Genomic DNA, 16,876 nt, shown 5'->3' on the forward strand with positions numbered 1-16,876 from the left:
CTACAGTAGACATATGAGCCCTCTCTTCACAGTGCCAGAAAAAAAGTGGAGGGGTGGTGTTGCTGGGATTGATCTTCTGATGTAAAGTAAAACCAGTGGGGAATTGTAAATCTGTGGTCATAATAAAAAAAGGCAGTATTCATGTTACGTTTTTACAAGAGATTTCATGGCCAGAACACAAAATCACATTCCTTCATATAATTTCTTCAGGCGTGCAAAGAAATGTCGTACTCGTCAAACGTGAGCTTTGGCAGTTTGTGAAGGAATGCTTATGTTCGTACCAAAAATAAGACTTCAGAAAATTAAGCACAAGAAGCACTGGCAATATTTCGGGATATGATTATTATAGAGAAATATGAGGTGTTTGTTTTAAGAAAGCTATTCATAGATTGCGCTACCTGCACGTTAAAATTTGGAAGTGGAAACTAAAAGTGTGAAATTTTCTTGAACAAAATGACCGTGGAAATTAAGTTCCAACACCGTGAAAATGTCAGAGGTGGGTCCCTGGGATAATAACAAGAAGATTTAACGGCGAATGCAGCGAGAAGCGTCCTACTTTGCATTGTCTCAACAGGTGGACCTGCAAGAATTGTAGCAGCTTATTTTCCTCATACATTATTCTGAGAAGGAATGAAAGGGACAAACGACATGTGTTTGTTTTCTAAGTATATTTAGAAACACTAATAATGCTTATGCTTCAAATTTATGGAACGCATATAGGATGCAGCTTTGATGAGTTTGCAGCAGTTTTCATCGCACTATACTAACCGACAGAACCGCGACGGCGAGAATGGAACACTTAGTAATAAAAGCAAGGGCTTTAGCTGGGGCCAGGAGGACGCCGACTACAGCCAATCACAGAGCGCGTGATTTTCTGGCCACGTATCTGCTCTGGCCAATCACAGGCGCCCGGAGGCGGGCTGAACGCTTGACGCACTGAGGCGCGTGATTGACGCAAGCGGTGTTTCTAAAATTAGCAGCGGGCGACTCAACGGCGAAAGATAGCCGAGGTCCCATTCATTCGTTCGGGGCGGGTCCGTTTATTTTAGAAATTTGATTGTGCTCCAGCCAAGCCAAATATAGTCGTAGACAGGTATTTTTAGCGGAAGCGCGTCCCCGTTTTTCTGCTTGGTAATGGGTCGTTCACCGATACCCCTGCGTTGCGACGATGTGTAGTTAACTAACGCGCTGGGCAGCTAGTTGTGTCGGTGCATGTTATATGGACCCGATTAAAAGAGTTAAACGTGTTAGACACCCACCACTCCGACCCCTGTGTTTGTGGAAAAGGCGCTGAACCTGCAGTCGTACCAGCTGCGTCCTTCGGAACTTTTTTTTTAAAAACTTCCAGCAAACGGAGGGATTTAGGGGGAGGGGAGGTGGGGTGGTTTAGTCGTTTGTTGGAAACTGACGTGTGGGTGAGCTGGGGTCACGGATCGGAAACTGGGAACTCCTTGGGTAGATCGCGGATACTGTTAACGCTGCAGGTTTGTAGAGGTAGCAGCATGTGCGCTTACACCGTTCACACAGACTAACTTTGTCTTTTTATAGTAACAGTCACCCGCTCCTTAAGTTTTACTCCGGTAACTACTAAGTGACAGGACATAATGGCGAAAATCTTTTTATTTTTCCAAATAATACCTTGTTTCTTGCACGCCTGTAACTTACGTGTGGTTGTCTCGGCTTTGCTTGAGCACCCGGTTAACGTGACGAACCGACCGTGTTGTCATTAACCCGAGTTGTGTATCTTATAGATTCTTTCCCCGGACTTTTTGGCAGCCGGTTGTGTCGCTGAATCCGGTGCATCACAAGCATTCGGGCGGGTAGCTGGCGTATGTGTTGGTCCTCCTTTATAGTAGACACTGCATGGTCACTGCTGGTCCGTTGTGTACTATCAGACATACTATAATATACTATATAATGCATTTGCACAACTTTAGTTAACACGCCCTAATGATCCATGTTTGTTTACGAAAGGGAATTACAACGAGGCAACATGGGTAGGGGGGAATCCCTTAGTACTACAGCTTTGATCCATTGAGGAGTTTTGGCCTGATTGTCCGCTTATGGTTAAAAAGTGCATTTACGGCAGGATCGTCGATCCTGGGTTGTAATATTACCCCCCCCACACACACACACACTCTCTCTCTCTAGAAAATGTAAATAATGCATGTATATAAAACTCCCGATTTTTTTACATCAGAGTGGGGAGTTTACATTACTTGCATATTATAAAATGAGCATTCTTCTTTCTTACAGTATGAATTTCACATAATCATTATGCGCTTTCGTAATTAGGAGACTGGCGCTTATTTGACGTTTTTAGACGTCCAGCGGGTCTTACATAATTCGTAAGCGTCTGTGGTTTTGCAGCCTGAAGGCTGGCCGACACAAAGCCTTCCGTAAGCGGGGACCCGGGGGTCACTTGGTCCGCTGGAAGCTCTTCGCGATGACGAGCGGCTTCGCATTCAGAAATTACGCCACCAAAATGAGGCAGATTGAAATCTGAAAGCTGCTGTCCGACTGCTGTCATCCGCTTCTTGTTAGGATAAAATGAGTGTTAACGTAACCAACCGGTAATAGCCATAATGAACTCTTTTTTTTATTTTATTTTATCTTTAAAGGACAGGGGCTGTAGTGACGTAAAGACGTAGAAGATGATCTTCCCTTTGGTCCGCACTAGACATTCTGTTTTCTGTAAATGAAAAGTAAACATTTTTGTTAAAAATATAACAAAAATTGTATTTGGATGGTTTTAGAATTTATGTATAACATGTAAGTCCCCTGTGTTTCCTTAAAACTGCCCTGTTGAATAGAGTGCTGTACTTACAAAGAGTGGCCTTGATTCGACTTGTGAAATTTTCTGTGCTTTGTCAGAGGGGTAATTGTGCTGCTGGCAAAGCTTGGAGCCGCTGAAAGGCAGCCTAATTCTGGGGATGGCCCAGACGTCGATTGTCCAGGAAAGCTCACGGGATTTCCCTAGCTGTAATGGAACCATCTGAATCTTATCTCATCATCGCGGCACACACACACACACACACCGGCTCTCACTTAGCGCTCTGTACGAGGGGGGCCAGGCTGTTGGCCCTGGAGGACAGAAGGAATCCAATCACACTTTTCTGGGGGTTCGAGTCCTGGATAGACGGAGAAGCCTGGATGCAGACTGGCTAAGATATTTAAGGGGTGTTTCTTCTTTCAAAAGCCGCCCAATAATATCTGAGCTATAATTCATATACCTTGTAAATTCTGTTGATGTTGGTGTCTGGTGCTGTGCCACGGCTGCTGACGCCTTCCCTTGGGTTATGGACCTCTATGCTGTAAGAGTTAACCGTCTCCGGTGCAGCTGAACACATGATTAAAAGACAGCCGCATGTGTCCTAGATCACTACATTCATTTATTCTTTGGATGTGACAGTATTTAAAATACACATATTTGTCCTCCAGCTATTTTTTAAATAAATAAAGTTAAGCCTTATGTTCTGCAGTTCAGCCTTTGAACTTGCAAACCTTTTTTTCTCACAAGTCTAGTTCCTGAACCACCGGCGACTACCTTGTCCCTGTCAGGTATTTGCTGGTTCTCCTTCTCGACAAATGGTCACGTGTTGCTTCTCCCCTCCAATGGGACACACCTTTGAGAGTTCAACCTACCATTCGACTAACTGGGTGATACTGTGGCCTAGCTTTAGCATTAGCATGCCTGCACTGTAACTGCTGTGAGCTGGTATTAGCTTTAGCATTCGTCTCAGTACCTCTTGTGGCCTGGTGTTAGCATTAGCTTTAGCATTCTTCCCAGCAACTCTTGTGGCCTGGTGTTCACATTAGCTTTAGCATTCTTCCCAGCAACTCTTGTGGCCTGGTGTTCACATTAGCTTTAGCATTCTTCCCAGCAACTCTTGTGGCCTGGTGTTAGCATTAGCTTTAGCATTCTTCCCAGCAACTCTTGTGGCCTGGTGTTAGCATTAGCTTTAGCATTCTTCCCAGCAACTCTTGTGGCCTGGTGTTCACATTAGCTTTAGCATTCTTCCCAGCAACTCTTGTGGCCTGGTGTTAGCATTAGCTTTAGCATTCTTCCCAGCAACTCTTGTGGCCTGGTGTTAGCATTAGCTTTAGCATTATTCCCAGCAACTCTTGTGGCCTGGTGTTAGCATTAGCTTTAGCATTATTCCCAGCAACTCTTGTGGCCTGGTGTTAGCATTAGATTTAGCATTCTTCCCAGCAACTCTTGTGGCCTGGTGTTCGCATTAGCTTTAGCATTCTTCCCAGCAACTCTTGTGGCCTGGTGTTAGCATTAGCTTTAGCATTCTTCCCAGCAACTCTTGTGGCCTGGTGTTAGCATTAGCGTTCTTACTCAGTGGCTGGTCTTTGTGGTTAGTAACAGTCACATGTTGCATGCTCACCATGCATCTATGGTGATTGTCCTGCGATTACTTGCTTACAGACAGACACCTGCGTTTAAACGATAAACCTCAGTCAATCTCTGCCTTTTGTCTTTGGCCCTCGACCTGTCATACAGGCCGTTGCATATAACTAGACCCCCACATCATCTGATTAACTGAATGATATAAGGTGAATGAAACACTTTCCCAGAACTTAAGCGCTTTCCCATCATGACCGTGTGTTTAACTGTATGTTAACCATAGCTTTGCATTTTTTGCCATTGTTTAGATTGGCCATTGAATGGCAAATTACAGGTTGGAGCGAGTCTGCGTGGATCTTTCTGTAGGCTGAGATGACTATCGCTTCCCTTGCGGGCTTCTGTCAGCGTCAGACCAGTTTTTAAACATTTTATATTGTCACGATGTTTGTGCCAAATGCCATATATGAGGTGACATCTTGCAGTGTTTCACACCAGAGAATGGCAGAGCAAGAAGTGATACGAGCAAAAAATACAGGTCAGGGCTCAGGGCGTGGATACCAGCCTTTGCTTGGAACTCGAATATCTGTTCCATGAATGTGGAAAAAGGTTCTGTTCTGCTGCTGTGAGGTTTAACTGGAGTGTATAATGCTGCTCGATCTGTGATGTTTTATAAGGTTGCTACACTCTAACCTTTTGATAGCGTGGGGGGGAATCCCCTGCCCTGCCCCATTCAGCCCACGCTGGGTATGAGTCACACGGTCTACCTGAATGGTATCTCTCAGAAAGGCCAGTTTCTGTGGGCGCTGGGTGGGGTTGGGTGAGCGAGTGGCATCCGGCTCTGAGAGGGGGCTGTTTGGGTCCATGGGGAGCTTCTTCTGAAGGAGATGGGGGCCAAGAGAGCGGAGAGCACGAGAGCGCTGTAACCCACGCAGAGCTGTGTGTCGCACTGAGACCTTTGCTCTTGCCTGCACTGGCTTGCTCCTTCTGCTGGGTCGAAGGTCTCACGTGGCTAACTGTGCTGTTAGCACAGTGCTAAGTGTTCCGGCTAGTAGGTTTACCTCCAAATCCCCGAGCCCATGGTCCCCGCTTTAAAGGCACTGAAGTTGTTTACTACACGCCGTGGGCGGTAACTAACAAACAAAACTCACTGCTGTCCCTCGGAGCGACATTCCAGGAGCTGAGATTTATCTTTGCTTAATGTCCTGCTCCTTTTCGCTGTTGTATTGAAAACCTGTGAGCCTCTGCGTTTGTCAGTGACAGGAAGTCGCATCCTGTGGTCTGTGGGAAGGAGGCAGTTCCGGGCACCTAGGACAGGACAGAATGCATGTATGCATTCTGTGGTCATTTTAATCAATAATTCACTGGAGAACATTACTTATTCAGTAATATGAATATACAGTACATTTTGAATTTATTTGAATACTTGGATAGCACCCTTTAAAACAGGAAGAGGGCACAGATCTCATGGGACAGGGTGAAGTGATGTCAAGTGACAAGCCGCTTTTACCTAAAATGGGTTTCCTCGGTGTAAACCTGTCACCAAGCGCCCAAACACACATTCTGGCCAGATGTTCTTGCTGGTCCTTGAACCTGACATCTGGTCTTGTGCTTCCTTCCCGTTCTTACATTTCGTTTGGGTTCTGACCCTCCATGTTGCATTACCCAAATAACTGAAGTGAGTCTTACAAGTCCTGAGCTAAATGATTCTTACCGAAGGCGAAGTATGAGGGTGTGTAGACATCTAAGAAACTTTAATTATAGGTTGAGAGATGACCTCTATGTGCATTCACAGTCATTCTCATGATGTAACAGCAATTTGCCTGAAACGTGATCAGATATAACGATTTCGCAATCGGTTCCCGGTCCGTCTTCCGGAATCCCACACCCGTCGATCCTTGCCACGTAGAGGTAGCCCTGCCGCGGTTCCGTCTCGGGCTCATGGTTCTGCGTTAATCTCTGCACATGCCGACCAGAACCCTGACATTCAGCCTGACATTTCACCATGTGAATCAGCCGGTCGTCATGCTTCTAGCAAGTTGCTCGTTTTCGCACCTCTGGACTTTTCACTCTGCAGTTTTGCTGCGTAGTTTCGTCCGTGTGAATCTGTTTTTTTTTTTTTTTATATAATAATGTTATGCCATGACAGCCATACATTATTTTTTTTTTGGCACGTTGTTTATGAGAGTTGGTGGTGATTACCGAGTCTTATTCACCACCCAGATAAAAAAAAAAAAACTCTAGTTTCTTTTGTTGGGGACTCAGAGAGGCTTCCTTGTTTGTTTGTTTTTTCGAGTAGCTGAATTAGGGTGATTGTATGTGTAATATTATACTTGTTGTGTCCTGTGTCCGCAGCCTGGAGATGTAAGGGCTTCTGGGAAGCAGGTGCCGCTCAGCCCGCTTGGTCATGTGACCTGAGGCAGTGTGGCAGTCCCCGCTCTGCCCATCGAGTGTGCGTGCTGCTGCTCCCGTGTCCCATGATCGGTTGTGGGAGGGGCATTTAAAGTCAGGTCTTGTGATGAGTCATGTGAGAGAGTGGTTACCCCTGGGGTTCTGGGGTGTTGTCTTTGGGCCCGGGACTGCCTGTTCCCACTGAGGACAGGTGTTAGGGCTCGGGACCCCTGCCCCGTGGCCAGCCGCCTGTTAGCACGGGGGTGGGGGGTGTTAGACTTGGGTTTCATGCACACAGCCACGCGAGCAGACGGCTGCCAGACACAAAGCCCTGAGCTGGTCGCTTATCAGCAGCAGTGCTGCAGATTAGTATTTATTTATTTATTTTTTATTGGGACTGGCTGAAATTAAAATATTTTTCCTGTGCTCTTCTTGAAATGTGATCTGGTTTCATTGCTGAGCAGGATTTATATTTAGACGTTGCTGTTTAATGTTCTGCTTGGTGCCTTGCTGAGCTGGGTCGCCTTTCAACAAGAGCCAGCGGGGGGCCATTTCAGTCGTGGAATCCTCTTTTTTTCCAGAATGAAAGTTGTGATGATCACTGTGATTTGGTAACATTTTACTTCTGCGGCCGCAAGTTACTCAGTAATACAGTTACTACTCAGGTGCAAATCCTGAACAAACATATTAAGAGCGTGAAATATATGAACCGTTATGATTGATTTATGATGAATGAACATGGGATCAGTACGTAACTAACACTTAGTTTCTGGTTAATTAATACATTAATTAAGCGTGTACTACTACATTATTTGTGCCGCCTCAAGTAAAGTGTTACCTGTGATTCTAATTTCACTTCTGAAGTTGGGAAGAAATTCTGTGTTCCAGTATTTACGTGTCTCACCAGACATTACTCTGTCGTGATTTTTGACAAGCTTGCTCCAAACCATGTTGCTGTTTGTCACCATGATGCCGACGACCTCCGACTCCTGTTTGAGGTGCCGAGGCCTGGACACAGTGCTGCAGCTTCATGAGGACAGCTGGCATCGGTTGACTGGCCAGAAAGTCCCGCGAAGCTTGCTATCGACGTGGTGCGGGGATGCGAGCGTGAGGATGTGGACCCCTGGGATGGAGGTGGGTCTCTGTGGGACATGCTGAACATGCAGGTTAGGTGGAGTTCTGGATACAGGGCTTCTTTGGTTTCTTTTATCCCACATTTTTTAATGAACTGAGAGATGTAGGCGGGGGTGGGGGGGGGTTCTACCAGAACTAACCGGCTGTTAATACTCAAAAGGTTCTTCCTCTTGCCGATGGTTGGCACTGGACGAGGTCGCTTGACAAACCTGAAACTCAGCATCTCGTTTGCTTTTTTTTCCTCGTGACGCTCATCAGACTGCAGCTTGAAGCGGAGGCTGAGGACCAGTCATGTGACCAGGACCAGGGAGAGCGTGAGCACGTGTCGGGGATTCCAGGAGATCGCGTCACCCAGGCAAAAATAAAAAAAAAATGGCTCCGCTGGGACAGCAGCAGGTGAGAAATGTCCCGGTATGTGTGTTTAATCCTCACCGTGCAGCTGCATCAGTTATGAACTCGCTCTTGCTTGTCGTGTATCGGAATCTCTGGCGACGAACAAACGTGGGTCTCGCTGGGGGAATGTGGGGAGCAGGAGTCCAGAGACTGTGGCCCCTGGAAGGGGGCCCTGGGTCTACAGGGAAGCACTAAGTCAGTAGTTTGGCTGGCAGGTCCTATTCAGACATCCTGGTCACCTGAGTGTACAGGGTTTAGTAACGGTCTGATTGCCCCATTAGCCTGTGTCAGACGCCTTAATGCGCAGGTTGCCTCGACAGTCCTTCACTATAAAAGCCAGAAGCCCAAGAAGTTACCAAGACCTGCTTTCCTTTTGTTTATTAAGGTGTATGTTTTGTGAGTGATTTGCAACTGGGAAAACCAATCGGAAATTCAGCAGAGGAGTCCTATAATATTAGCGGTGATGCTCACAGAATTTAAATAGGCTTCAGTCTCGGATGGAGTATTGCTGTTGGACCATGAAGGTGAGCTCAACACCAGGATTTGACAAGCTGTACGTTTGGGTACTGCTCTGCTTAGCTGTGTTTTCTGGTGAGACAATCTGACTGATGGGGATGGGTTTGTGTGAAAGAGCACGTGCGGCAGAGACCAAGCAGTTGGCTTTTCCCCCAGCTGAGAATTTTGACTGTGCTGCTGACTTGGTGCAGATTGCTGTTAGCAGTGTGGGCTAAATTATCAAGTGGTGCATCCTACTGTCAGGCTGTCATGGACCACTGGGCTAGAGACACAGCCTGTTTGTTACTTCATAAAATCTCAATATGGTCATGAGAGAAGTTTCTGTGAGCAAGAAGGTCCTTTATTGTATTTGATGCTTTTTATTTGCTTTTTTTTATATTGAATTTGCTTTTTATTTGGGGGGGGGGGTGGCTGGTTTAATGGCCGCTTTCTTGCATACCTTTCTCCAGATGTCATGAGTGCTGGGTCTTGATGAAGATGCCACTGGGTGAAAGAAGAAGGTGGATTTGAGACCAGGAGGTTGCAGGTTCAGAGCCCGTGAGAAGCGCTGCCGTGGAACTCCTCGTGCGAATGTGAAAATAAGCTTCACCCACGAGAATCGGCTAATAAAAAGAGTGAGCGAGTTGCGCTCTTGCGTGATACGGCCCTAAGACGCGGCATGTGGAGTGAGCGAGTTGCGCTCTTGCGTGATACGCCCCGGCTGTTACCGACCTTTTGCGTATCTCTGCAGGTCGCAGTTCTGCTAACGTGACGTTTACGTGGGAGTTCGTCCGGCGACATTTTCGCCCTGTGCTGCTCTCTGTCGGCACGCCCGGCTGCCCTTTCAGTATTTGTTGAATCTCCTGGGCTTTGTCGTCCTCACCGTCACGGCGGTGATGCTGCGTGGGTCGGGGCCCTCTGTGGAAACGGCAGCCCAGGGCACCACCTGCAGGCCGGCTTCCCATAAAGCCCAGGGTGTCCCCGCCTCCAGAACGTGAAAGATAACAAAATGTTAAGTGATTCCCATCGCTCAGGCATCCCGATGAAAAGTAAACAAGAGGATGACTAAGGTGAGCTTAGAAGGAGCATTGCCTCATACCGTTCATGTGTGAGTGGGCACAGGTATGTGGCAATTCGTTCATTCATGACTTATCTTTTTATTTCCTCTGAAATGTAGAGTAGGTCAGCCACACCTCAGCGGTGACAGGTCTTTCCCGGTTGCATAATAACAACTTCACTTCTGTGTCTGTTATGTAATTATCTGTTGATGTAATTAATCGGAACGGACTCTCAGCCTGTATGTACTGAACGCTGGCGGAAAAAAATGTTTGAGGAATAAAAAAAAAAAAAGCTGATTTGTTATTCCGTGTTCTTTTTGCTTTTGTTTTTGTACGTCTTACGTTCAGAGGTAGTTCTGTGATTCAGAGGAACTGTCTCCTGGGAAATCACTGAGAACCATCTGGTTATGACTTAATGTTAGTGCCCTTAGAGAGCAGGGGATGTGTGCTACTTGGGAAGCGAACAATAAAGCATGGAATCCAGTGGTGCAAAACCATGTGGGTATTAGCTCTGAGCTCCTACCTTCATTCCTTAATGATCTGGTGTGTGTGTATATATATGAATATATATGTGAATGAAGGGTATTTGAGGGTTGCTACTATGCTTGATTTTCAGGGAATGCTCAGCTCAGTTTTGAATTAAATGGTTCAGTTAAAGCTGCAGGATTTAGTAAAGTATTAACCTGCAGAAAGGATCCTCCATGCATCTAGTTAGACACCTTTGCTCTGTGATGTTGTAGCCCTGCAGTTCTGTAGTGTGTCACTGCTAGTATATGTCTGTCATGATGGTGAGGTCTGTCATGATGGTGAGGTCTGTCATGATGGTGAGGTCTGTCCCTGCTTGTTCCTTGGTGTGCCTGCCAGTTCTGTTGTGCCTCACGGTGTGCGGGAAATGTGTTCAGATGATTCTCTCTTTCTCTTTGTCTTTTCTTTATAAGTGCCATCTTTGAGAGTCTCCTGTGACGTTGGCAAATTCCAGAAGTTCCACGAGGTCTCCTTCCGAAGTCATGCTTACGTTACTGGACTGAATAAACCAAACACATGCATACCGTAGATTTGAATTTTTCACATGCCATTTGTGTCATGTGACATAGCAGTTTGTGTCATGTGACATGCCTTTATAAATGTCTTTTATATACGTCTTGTGATTCTCTGGTCCCCGACATCCCTATTAATTTTAGAAAAGAAGTCACTGTCTTTTATGTTATATATTTGTTTAGCTTTGAGGAAAAGGAGTATGATCATACAAGCCGAAGGTAGTTTGTTGACGATGGGGAAAGTGTGTCCTTTGGAGCCATGTTTAGCCATGACCCTAGTTGCCCAGGAGATCTGGAACCCCGCAGATTGGAGTGGTATGGGATCTTGGGGTTTGGGCCGGGCTCCGCTTCCCTGGTGGCTCGGGTGCGAACAGGGCCCCTCAGGCTGCAAGAGGACAGCTTCGCTCCAGTCCGTGTGCCCACTTTGTTAAATAATATGCTGACTCACAGGATGTGATTCACTTCTCTTTTTTTCTGCATGTAAACTTGGAAAATAACTTGGAGCAAAAAAGCTGCCTTATCTAAATGTTTAGACAGTAATGTTTTTGTGCAATAAATAATTTAAGGGGCCTGGCCTGGCCGACTTGAGCCACGCGTGACGCCGGAGTCATTGCTGGCATTTGCTGCCGGGCTACAGCGTGTCTCTGCTCATTTAGATGGTTCAGGCCGATAGGGGATCTCACAAACTCATACATTCCTGTGGGATTGTGGCATGGCGATCTATTAAACTGACGGGGAAGATGCTGTGACCAGCATGGACGTCACGCCTCACGGAATGTCTCCTTGCTTCTGGGCCGTGTTCTGAAGGACCTTCCTTTGAATGTGAATCTTTGGGTTTGACTCAAACATTGATGTTTCGGGTGCGGAGGGGAAAATCCTTTCTAGTTCTTAATCACATCACACTTGTCCATAGCTGATGCTGGAGTTATACACACACACCTTCAGCCAATGATGTTGCAGCTTTTGCCTGCATCAGGCCATTGAGGAGGCTGGGACACACCACTGGTAATTTGGCATGTGAAAAGGTCAAAATTTACAGGGATTTTGGGAAAATGACCCTAGTGGATGAGAACAAGTCCAGAGGTGTGAATTTTCTGCTCTGGACCAAGTTGACCTCAGTCACCCCGTTGGCTCCAGAAAACGGCCTGTATGTCTCACTGAGGAGACCACTATGGTCTGTGATTCACACCATGTCAAAGATATGGTTATATACTCTCATCGATCATCCTTTTAAGCCCTATGTCAAGTATATGGGGAAGGTCAAAGTACATTTCATCAAGGGACCAGTTGTGAGCTACATGGAAATCTATTTACTCTCTACTAGTTTATGAATGCTTTTATTATGGTGTAGTAATCTATCCCAAAGCTCACAGGTGCACCGTAGGCCAGGGGTCTCCAATACCCAATCCTGGAGAGCTGCTGTCCAGTCGGTTTTCTATTGTACCCGGCTTCTGATGAGCCGCGCCAGGTCTCGGGTCAATACCAGGAACAGGTGTGGCTCATCAGAAGCCAGGTAGGTTAGGGAACCTGCTGGACAGCAGCTCTCCAGGAGTTGGAGACCCTGCAGTAGAGGGATAGTGACATTTTTGTTTGAACAAGCACTAATGCGCCAAACGTATCAAATTGCCTTTATCAAAGACCGACATTCAGATTAGTTCAATTTATATAGCGTCGTTCACAGCAGTGTCACTCCCAGGTGCTTTATATGGGCGTGTGTTAGTACATTACTGCATCATTTATACAGAATGGCAGATGAAACAAGGAAGAATGGAAGACAAAGAAAATATGAAAGAAATAAAGGCAGAAGATGAGAGCCTAGAGGAGAGGGACCAAAGACTCCCAAGAAGCTGGGGGGTCCAAGGTCAACTGACTGCCCCCCCAGGAAAGCTAACATTATATAATATAGAAAGAATGGGCCATCCTTGCTAAAAGCAAGGCATAAACTGCAGGCAGAGAGCTGGTTCTCTGTGCCAGGCTGTGTGGGTTGGTAGATTGACAGTATCCATGATGTCACAGTTTGTAAGTCACAGCCATGATGTCACAGTTTGTAAGTCACAGCCATGATGTCACGCTTCCAACATATTCTTCCTCTACCCAGATCTGAGCATTCTGGTCCAGCAGCTACCATATTCTTCTCCAGTGTGAAGTTCATGGTCTCTGAAGCATCGCCGCCAACGAGAGCTGCGATGTCTGTGTGTTTCGTAAAAGCTCCAGTTGCAACCTCCTGATTACACTGATAGCCAGGGGGAGCCATAAATAGCCGAGTGATCGCCGGGCCGGTGTGAAAATAACGATCGGCAAGACGCTGATGATGAGGCTCAAGTGCTGGAGTCGGGACAGCGCTGACCGAGTCATGGCTAATCCCATTGTGTCCAGGCTGCTATTAAAAAAAATCCAACTCAAGAATAAATCCCTGGCGTAGACGTGGACTGGGCCGGGAATGGGGCTGCTTTGGTGAAGGTGTGTGTCTCTAATCCACTGCTATCGCACAGCCGCCTTCTATTTCACTTAATTTTTCGCTTTCACAGAGAGCTCTTTTGTGTGTTTCTATATGCACGCTGGTGATTTAATTTGCGTTCGTTCTCTTCCCCCGGCTAATGAGGAGCTTATTCTGAAGCCATTTCACCAGTTGGTCTAGATCTATGATATAAATCGCATATGTTAATGAGATAATTAAGCAGAGGTGTGAATAAACCCAAATCCAGGCCGAATTAAGGTCGACAAAGCAGTGCTTAAGTAAACCTCTGTAGCGCGTAGATATGTGGGTACTGTAAAAAGTCTGTGTGTGTTCCTGTGATGCGTTGCATTGGTGACTCATCACAAAGGTGAAACTGGGCCTTAATTAGAAGCATTTAGGGGAAGTGTGTAAAGTGTGACTTTGTATCATGAATTAACTCCTTCCTGAGGGACAAAGATGCCAATTTCGTGCCCACAGACCAGGGGCACAATAGGGCCATGGATACCTGGGCAGATTCATGGGACCTCAGCATGGCACGGGGACCCTTGAGTAGAAAGGGACATGATTTTTATTAGGTGGTGGGGGACCAAGGCGCCATTTTGTCAGAGGCCCCAGAATTTATAGCAACACCCCCTGCCACAGAGGCTACGAAGCAAATGACTCTGGGTGCCCCTGGCGTCTGGGCCATGACTGGTGGGGGCCTCACACGTGTCCCAGGATCCCCTGCTCACATTCTGCGCTTCTGGCAGGTGTCACGAGAAAAAAGCAAGAATGATATAAAAAAATAAGAAACACTGTCTCGCCTGGGGAAGGACAAATGACGTGCTGTTCTGGAGATGGTGCCCCCCCATACCCCCCCCCCCCATTCTGTCACCCACATGACTGTGTTTTACGTTCTGGCTCGGCCCCTTGCGCTCCGGAGTGACGGATGAGGCTCCTCCTCGCCTTACATTCCACAGGAGGCCCCAGTTATGGCACCTTGGCATCGGCCGAGCCCCTCACCGCCCGCCCCTTCAGACCATCAAGCACTTCTCGGGCTGCCTCTTGCAAATGTCACGCACCACTTCACTAATGGGCCCCAGCGGGTTAAAGTAAACAGCGGCGGTCGGGGTGGCTGCCTCGCACAGCGGCCTACCTGAAAAATGGCAGCCTTCAGGCGAGACGCTTTCTTTCCGCCGGCGACAAGAAACAGAGGCCGCTATGTGAAAATGGGGAGGGGACCGAAGGATGATCCAGCAGGGAAACTTCCAGAAAGCTACCGTGTCGTGTGGTGTAGTGGAATAGGCAAATTAGCGGTGTGTGGCTGCTGTGGCTACCCTCATGGACCTGTCCGCTCCGCTATCTCTCCATCTCTTATTGGGCAAGAAAAATAAAAGCCCCATTCAAATCCGGCAGCCGGCGTAGCTCTACTCAGGTTCTAAATCTGGCACCGGGCGATGTCGTCTAATGGATTAAGGGCACAGGGATTCACTGAACGGCAGGGCCGGCTCTCCGTCACGGCAACGTGAGCTAATGATTCACCTGTTTTCTTTAATTATAAACCAGCAGTTAATGTTTATCAATAGTTACAAGCGCACAGGCTATTAGCAACGTATCCGTTGCAGAAGTGATACATCCAGCTGGTAGTTTATAGCTGAAATGTTATATATATATATTTAATTGAATTTGTGTTTTAATTTTGGGGGGGGGGGGGGGAGATGTTGAAACACCTGCTGGTTTTTGTGTCACGCCCCCTCGATGGAAAACATTTGGAATGCACTGGTGCTGCAGTCCTATGAGGGAGGGGAAGGGAAAAAGCCTTCATGCGGCCCAGTCTGAGTGATGGAAAGGTGGTGGTGCGGGGGGGGATTGCCCATGTCTCTCCATGGAAATCCGTGGGCTGGATGTGAGGGTGGAAGGGTTTGCACCATATTTCGCAAACAGGAGCAGGAAGGGAGAATGCACCACCGTGCTGGTCTGACTGGTCCCAGGCACCCCCCGCCCCACAGCTCAAGCTGCAGCTGTCACCCTCACTAGGTCTACCTTATGGTACACCCCCCAACGTCGAAGCCTGAGCACCAGGTCTCCCGCTTCACCGTCCGGCCCAGAAATTCACTCTCCGTGCTCCTCACTGAACTCCACGGTGGTGGATTTGCTGGGTCAGTACTGGGGAGAGGAAGCCGCCGTGTCACAAGCTCACAGGGATTGTGACGTGCGCCGAAAACATGACAAATGTTATCATTCTGTGGCCGTTTCTCCTGTTTTGTTTTGCCACTCCAACACGGACTTCCATCTGCAGTCAGGCATTCACTGGGCACCCGCCATATTCATTGGTCACGCTGTACAATCCTCAGTGCCCGCGGAGGGCAGGTAAGGGAAGTAAACGTAGGTGTTGCCATGTGCCCTGCTGCCCGCCTGTGGTCACCCTGCCAGTTCTGCTTCAGTTTCGTGACGCAGGTTATTCCTGTAGTCCACGGCTCGCTCTGTTTGGTTTCACATGCACCCGCGTGTCTGTGTTCGGTCGCAGTTCCGCTTGTTTCACCTGGGTGTGTGTCATCCTGAACCTGAGGGGGGCCGGGGGACCCCTCGTTACCACATGCCAGCCTTTACACCCTAGAAGTTGGCTCCGGGTGACGAGACCTGGTGGAAACTCACTACTCCGTGACCCCGACGGGTCATAAATCCACTACACCCTTTGTTTCAGGACAATCCACAGGCTCGACTTAAAAATTTTCCAGTCAGTTGTCCCCCCCTCAATGAAGTGGCACCATGTGTCCCCTGGTGTCCCCTGGCCTCCTTGCTGGCCACTGCAAAAGTAGCGGCTTTGTGTGTTTAGTGGTGACGTGCCAAGGGACAGTAAGTCCCGCCCACTCTGTGGAAACCGGGAATTCTGCCACCACGGGAGGCGCTCGGTCCACCTGGAACGCTCCATCTTCTGTGGTTTGATCATGCGTGAATCTTAATGATACTGTCGGAACTCGCACCCGTGCTGAATCTTTTACGACAGTTATGTCTATTTCACCAGTGGTTGGTTGTGGTTATGATTTAAACTCAGACACACAAAGGATCTTTTTTTTTTTACATTCATTTATTTAGTAGATGCTTTTATTCAAAGCAGCATACGGTTGAGAAAGTAGGGTTAGCAAGTGGTGTTATGGGCCTTGCAGGAAGGCCCCATAGTGAAGTCCTTCTGCCGACCCCGTGACCATCCAATCACAGTGTTGTAACCCTCTGAGCCACACAACATCCCAGTTTTATGGGATTAAGCAGCGACAGTTTACATGACAGACAGGAGGAGCGGAATTTGTAATCCATAACCCCAAAATGATGAAGAAGTTTATTTTTTTTAAATATATCCCCAGGGACACCTGTTCACATTGTCTGGATGGAGGTGGCGCACCTGTACAGGCAGCCCTGGGCCAAAACAAAGGGTGAAGCCCCCCACTCATCCGGCGGATTAGCGGCGCAACGTCGCAGTGTGACGAGCCGTTGATGAACGCGCCTCGACACCCTCGAGGGGCGAGGCGGACGGGAATACTGACAGAGCAGAACAAAGCGCTGCCGGGCCCGGCGCTTATTA

General features: G+C 47.7%; 1 long non-coding RNA gene across 6 annotated transcripts; it reads left to right on the forward strand.

Annotated features, from left to right (window-relative positions):
• The first annotated feature begins 942 nt into the window (after positions 1 to 942).
• Positions 943 to 11,447, forward strand: LOC111845527 (uncharacterized). Of its 6 annotated transcripts, XR_002838642.2 has the most exons (5): positions 943 to 7,876; positions 8,135 to 8,272; positions 9,235 to 9,834; positions 10,171 to 10,320; positions 10,761 to 11,447. It is a non-coding gene; the product is annotated as an uncharacterized lncRNA (long non-coding RNA). The 6 variants fall into 6 exon arrangements; XR_002838643.2 differs by lacking the exons at positions 10,171 to 10,320; positions 10,761 to 11,447 and having other exon boundaries at positions 943 to 1,484; positions 6,707 to 7,876; positions 9,235 to 10,119; XR_002838640.2 differs by lacking the exon at positions 10,171 to 10,320 and having other exon boundaries at positions 947 to 7,876.
• The last annotated feature ends 5,429 nt before the right edge of the window (positions 11,448 to 16,876 follow it).

This window comes from Paramormyrops kingsleyae, chromosome 9 (assembly GCF_048594095.1).
Source record: "Paramormyrops kingsleyae isolate MSU_618 chromosome 9, PKINGS_0.4, whole genome shotgun sequence".
Taxonomy (NCBI): domain Eukaryota; kingdom Metazoa; phylum Chordata; class Actinopteri; order Osteoglossiformes; family Mormyridae; genus Paramormyrops; species Paramormyrops kingsleyae.